Source organism: Panthera uncia, assembly GCF_023721935.1.
Source record: "Panthera uncia isolate 11264 chromosome C1 unlocalized genomic scaffold, Puncia_PCG_1.0 HiC_scaffold_4, whole genome shotgun sequence".
NCBI lineage: Eukaryota > Metazoa > Chordata > Mammalia > Carnivora > Felidae > Panthera > Panthera uncia.
The window spans coordinates 92,298,638-92,304,496 of record NW_026057585.1 but is presented as its reverse complement, the minus strand read 5'-3'; the positions used below and the strand labels follow the sequence as shown (position 1 = coordinate 92,304,496).

The 5,859-nt window shown below is 57.2% G+C and overlaps 1 protein-coding gene across 1 annotated transcript in view; it reads left to right on the top strand.

Moving 5' to 3' along the window:
• The first annotated feature begins 787 nt into the window (after window positions 1–787).
• The window catches only part of ARHGEF10L (Rho guanine nucleotide exchange factor 10 like), a 163,747-nt gene continuing 158,675 nt past the window's right edge, over window positions 788–5,859 (top strand). The window contains exon 1 of the mRNA XM_049617971.1: window positions 788–900. The gene's annotated coding sequence lies outside the window, so the exon portion shown is untranslated. The remainder of the gene's footprint in view (window positions 901–5,859) is intronic.

Sequence of the window (5,859 nt, the reverse complement as noted above, 5' to 3'; positions counted from 1 at the left end):
GCTCAGGTCATGATCTCATGGTCATGAGATCGAGCCCCACGTCGGGATCCTCGGTGGGTATGGAGACTGCCTGGGATTCTCTCTGTCTGCCCCTCCTTCATTCTGGAGCTTGCACTCTCTCTCTGTCGTTCTCCAAAAAAGAAAAAAAGAAAAAAAGGTGTCCTTGGAATCAGAGCCATCATTATTGTCTATCCCCCGGGAGCTGGACTCCAGAGCCCTTTCCCTATGGTCTCATTTAATCTTCACGAGAACCCTGTCATATCAGGACGATTGTTGTTATCCTGGTGGGACAAGGGGGAAACCGAGGCTCCGGGAGATGAGGTCACGCAGCTGGAAAGGGCAGGGATTCAAACTTGAAATTCCAACTTCAGAGCTTGTGATTTTTCCACCTCTTCTGGTTAAAAGACTCCCGGTCTGTGGATGAACCTCGAGCCCTCCCTTGTGCCCATGTCCTGTGCTTCTTTCTGGGCCGGTGGGCAGCTGTCAGTGGCGAAACCTTCTGCCTTCGCCCCCCCTTAGAGGCCCCCACCTTTGTTCACGCTGCTCCTCCCTTTCCCCACCCTGGCTACTTCCTGGTCCTCCCAGGCCGACTGATGACAGATTGCCTGGCCCGGCCCGGCCCTGCCCATGGGCCTGACCCAGTCTAGCCCTTCCTTGTCGGCTGCTAGGGGCCGCCTCCTGCGCTCCTGCCTGCCCGCCTGGCAGGTCTGGCAGGTGAATGACTCACATTCCTGGTCCTCTGCACACGAAGCGTGGGGAGCCAGTGCGCCTGACCCCTGGGCTCCTGCCTGCCCTGCCAGCGGCTGTGACGGACAGGACCCTTCCCCGCCGGTGGCGCCTGACCCTGTGCCACCTGCACCCGTTTCCCCGAGGGCCAGAATTGGACTGCACGGAATCCAGGTCAGCTTTGGGGCTTGTAAACATCTCTGTCCCTCGCCGAGTTGGAGGAGGGTCCTTTGGAGGTCATGGGGCGTGTGTGGGCTTTCTGCCGTCGTTGACACCCTTGGGCACCGGGCCCAGGGACACCCTGCTCCCTCCCAGTCGGTGATGGGGATTGGGGACGCCTTGTGCCAGGCTCTACAAGGAGGACTCTGCTGGGAGCCTCGGGGGACGTGGCCCTGACCCTGGTGGCCACCTGTGGGGGCAGGTCAGGGCAACGTGGGGGCGAGGAATGCAGAGGGAGCCCGGCAGAGGCGTGGGTGCCTCGGGAACCTTCCCTGATTCCCTTCTCGGGGTCACAGAGTTTGATGGTTGGAGCCTGATATGGCCCTTCCGGGACACCTAGGTCAACGGCATCATTTCAGAGCTGGGAAAACGGAGGCTCGGGAGGACAGGGAGTATCTCAAGGTCACGCGGTGACTTAGCGGCAGAGCCGGGCCTGGAAGCCGGAACCGGCTGCCGCCTCCCTGCGGTCACCCTGGGTCCTGGCTGTGAGTCCCCGACAGGTGGCTGTTTAGCCACAGCTTGAATCTCTCCGGTGGTGGTGAGCTCGCTGCTTTTGGAGGCAGCCTCTTGCGTCTGCGTGGCCGGTGGCCGGCGGCGAGGACACAGGGCCTGCGGGGCACTTACTTCGTGCCTGGCACCTTGCTGACGAAGCACGCCCCGCGCGTTAGCTCTTTCAGTCCTCCCCACACCCCTGTGAGGCCAGTGGTGTTGTCGCCGTTCTCGTTCACAGCCGAGGAAACGGACCCAGAGAGGTTGAGTAACTTACTTAAGGTTTCGCAGCTTGGAAAAGGGGAGCTGAGATGGGAGGCCAGACAGGTCTGGTTCTGGGGCCTGATGGAGCCCTCCGCCCCCTCCCTTTCTGCTGCCATGAGTCGATGAGGCGTAGCAGGGTGGGGGGCTGGCGGGGCACGGCCAGGCTGGGCTTGTTAGGGGCGTTTCGATGGATCGCGCGTTTCTCTGGCCTCCCCACGTCCGAGGAAAACAAGTGTTACTGCTGAAGCTTTTCTCCCTCCCCCGCTTGGGCTTCGTGGCAGCTCACGCTCTGTCTCACGTGGCGCCCGAGCTGCAGAGTCCAGCACAAATGGTAATGACCTTCCAGGGTGGCCTCCACGATGCTACACCTGCCTTGGTCTGTTCACGAAGGGTCCTTTGCTGGTTAACAAGGGCAGCGCCTCACCCTAAGGTCCTCGACCGTTTACAAAGCTGGGCCACGTCTGTTGTCCCCAATGGGTCTCACGCCAGCCTGGGGTGCTGGGCAGGGCAGGAATGAAGATCCCTGTAATTGAGGGACAGAGGGTCAGAGAGGTGAGGTGACCTGTCTGAGGTCACACAGCTAAGAGACGGCAGAGCGTTAGGTTCTCTCTCCTGGCTCCTAACAGCGTGTGCTGCCATTAAGCGGGCCTCTCCTCTCAGTTTTTCCTCTGGAGGATCCAGAAGTTTCTAAAGGCGAGGCTGCCTCCCCGGCTTTTGGTCGACGAATCCGGGTCTCCTGAGGCTTGGCTGAGGACCGGCCACCAACTCTCCTCTGTCCCTTCGAGGGCTGAGCTCCTCTGGGAGCAATGGCCGCAGACTTTCCCGCTGGGCGTCCTCCGTTAGCGGGACTTTGGGGTCTTCACGGGGGTGACTGGTCCGGCCCCTTCACATCCCTACCACCTAGAAGGCGAGAAGGATCCCTGATATGTTCATCCAGGGCTTCCTCTCAAAAACAGTCTCATGGGTGAGAAGTCCCCAGGCTGATTCCGTTCTGTCCCCTCCTCCTTCTCCTCCTAGTGATCAACAACAACAACAACAACAATAATAATAACAGCGACGTTGACTACTAGCATTGCCACCATGACTACTGTGCCATTTATCGGGCACTCACCCCGTGCTCAGCTCTCGGTCAGGTGTCCTGATGCCATAGCTCATCTAACCCCCCTGCCAGTCCAGATGTCACAGATGAGAAAGCTGAGGCACAGAGGGGTGAAGTCATTGGCCCAGAGTGACACGGCTGGCCCGTGGCACTGAAACCATCACTCAGAAAGTCGAAAGCTCACATCACCCAAAGTCACCATCCAAAGTCATGTGCTGAGCTCCTGGTGCAGCCAAGAGCGGCGACTGGCTTGGTTGCCTCCGGCTTTTGAGCTCTTCCCTCTCTGCGCCGCTGGGCCGGGCTGGGCGGCCCTGGGACTCGAGAACCGTGGGTTCTGGTTGCTCTGCCTCTAAAATACTATGGGACTCTGGACATGCCCCTCACCCTCCTGGGGCCTGGGTCACCCCGTCTGGGTGGAGGGGCTGATCATTTCTTCCCTGTGATCTAACCAGGGGCTGTGAATTACAATCACGGCTGGGGATGCCTGTAAAACCTTGACATGGTGCGCAGGGAGGGAACCGGCGTGAAGAGAGTAATTACCCAAGCAGCGTCTCCGGTCCCCTCTGTGCCTGGGACAGCCTTGACGTTTAATCCCCACAATTACTGGGGATGAAGGAATTGGTGCCGAGCTCCGCAGCCAGAGGAAGCTGGGGCTCAGCAGAGGAGCAACTCGCAACTCGCTCAAGGTCACAGGGTTAGGAGGTGGGGAGGCGGGGATTCGAACCCAGCCTGTATGTGTGTCCAGAAGTGAGCGCCCCCCCTCCCCACCAGCCCTCATGGGAGACGGCTCCCTGGGGATGGGGGCGGGGGGCTCAGGGTTTCCAGCCCCAGAGCAGCAAGAGAGTTCCCGGTGGGGATACTCATGGGAGCAGGTCCCCAGGAGCTTAGCAGGTGGGTCCGAGGTAGGTGGGATGGTGCTGCTACGAAGTGAATTCCTAGCTTCCCTGTCCAAGCCTCCTCCCACTTTGCCTTCCAGCGGAATGAGAGCGAGCCTCCTCCCCATCATTGCTTGTCTCAAGGACAGAGGCACCTCTTGTTCCAAGGGGACCAGGAAAATAGGGAGCTCTCCTGGGTGTTGGGACCTGTTCTGTAGGTGACCTTGACCCCTGACCCTGCCTGCTGGACCAGCCAGACCCAGCTCAGCCACTGCACAGAGACTTCTGATGCCCCAGCAGAGGGAGGGGAGGCAACAGGGCTGGGGAGCAGCCCTGCCCCCTTCCTTCTTCCCCATCGTACCCTATCCCCTGGTTCTTTGGAGCATTGTAGTGATTAAATCTGACGACCATTCATTCTATCTGATATAAAGGCCTCCAATGTCATGGTTCCAGACAGGCAGAGGGTGAGGAGGGGACCTTGGGCCGGAGCCAGGAGGCTGCCTCTGCTCTCGTTCCATTCTTCATGCCCTGTGTGACCTTAAGCAAAGCCCTTGTCCTCTGAGGGCCTCAGTTATCCCCTCTGTGGATGGAGGGGGTTGGCTCGGATCATTCCTAAGGGCCCTTTCAAGCTCTGAAAGTCTCTGAAATGCTCAAAGGGAAAGCCCCAAGGTGCCCTCTGGGCTCTTCGCCAGCCGTCCCTCCTCCCACGTGACCACAAGGCCCCGGGAGCACAGGAATGCGGGGAGGCTTGAGTTTGCTCCTGATGCATGGCAGACTGGCAAGGACTGGAGTGACCACCATAAAAACCTGTTCCTGTTCAGTCTGGCCAATTCTGGAATATATCCAGGATGCCCACGTTTGCCCAGCTGCAGGGAGAGCCCTCCACCTTGTTGTTGGGAGGAAGAAGTACGGACTTCAGGGTCGCACTGAGTTCAAAGCTCAGCTCTGTCCCTTCTCGTGTGTGAACTTGTAGGTTCCGTATCTGAAATGGCAGACGATAATACTGAACTTGCTGAATGTGTTATCCCAGGCAGAGCGCTCGACCTGGTGCATAGTAAGTGCTCAGTAAAAAGAAGGGCATGTCCCTGGCCCCAGTGCCATCCCAACCTCCCATTCCCAGCAAACAAAGAAGGCTCCAGAATGGCAGGACGCCTCATTGTGCTGCCCAGAACCTTAATGCCATGTTCCATGCAGATGAGCAGATGTGTCCAAGTGTGCTAGGGATGATATGATGTTTTACTGTCTTTTCTCTTCCTCTTTCTCACAATTCCTCTGGAAACTACAAAACTGGGCCACATGCCTCAGTGGCCGCTCTCTTGAGACTTCTGGGTTCTTCATCCCTGAGTCTTGCTTAGCCCACAGGAAGTGGGAAACCCTATGCTCTGGCCGAAGAGTAGCGGGGAGGAGAGGAGACTGCTTCCCACAGATCTTTCCCTAGAATCCAGCTGGCTGGCTCTAGCCACTGATCAGAATTCACAAAGTATGGGATTTGGCGGGTCAGCATGAGATCTCTCAAATTAACTGCAGAGTAAGACCCCTAAAGCTCAAGGCTCCTGGCAGGCGCTCCAGAACTCTGAGACAGCACCCAGGGAATAGGTTGGGGTCGCCTCTGACCAGACACCAGGCTCAGGCACAGCTGTGTCCCCAGGCCCAGTCCTGGAGCCACTGGTCAGGGAGTTTACTACACTGGGTATATTTTGTGGTTGGCCCCAATTCAGAGACCTGTGGTTTGGGATAGAGCACATGAAATTCCCTGCAAAGTGGTGATTTCTGGGAAGAGAGAACAGACTTGATCAGCCTACATGCTATTGCTTTTCTTAAGTTGCCTCAAAGCTCATCAGCCACATGGTGCTTCTTTATTCCCTCCCCTAAAAATCAGGATACTGTTCCCTGCTTTCCCTGGAATCCTGACCAGGGGAGTTTGCACTTAGCAGAGAATCTGCATCCAGCTTCCTTCTGCTTCACTGCGTGGGAGAAGTATTGTCCTCTAGTCCCCTTTCGCTTGGTTTTCAATTGTATTCATCTAACTATCTATCATTCATCTGTCCATGTGTCTATCCATCCATCCATCTATCCATCCATCTATCATCCAGTGATCCATCTATCCATCCATCTATCCATCATCCATCCACTCATCATCCAATGATCCATCCATCCATCCATCCATCCTTCATCTATCCATGTGTC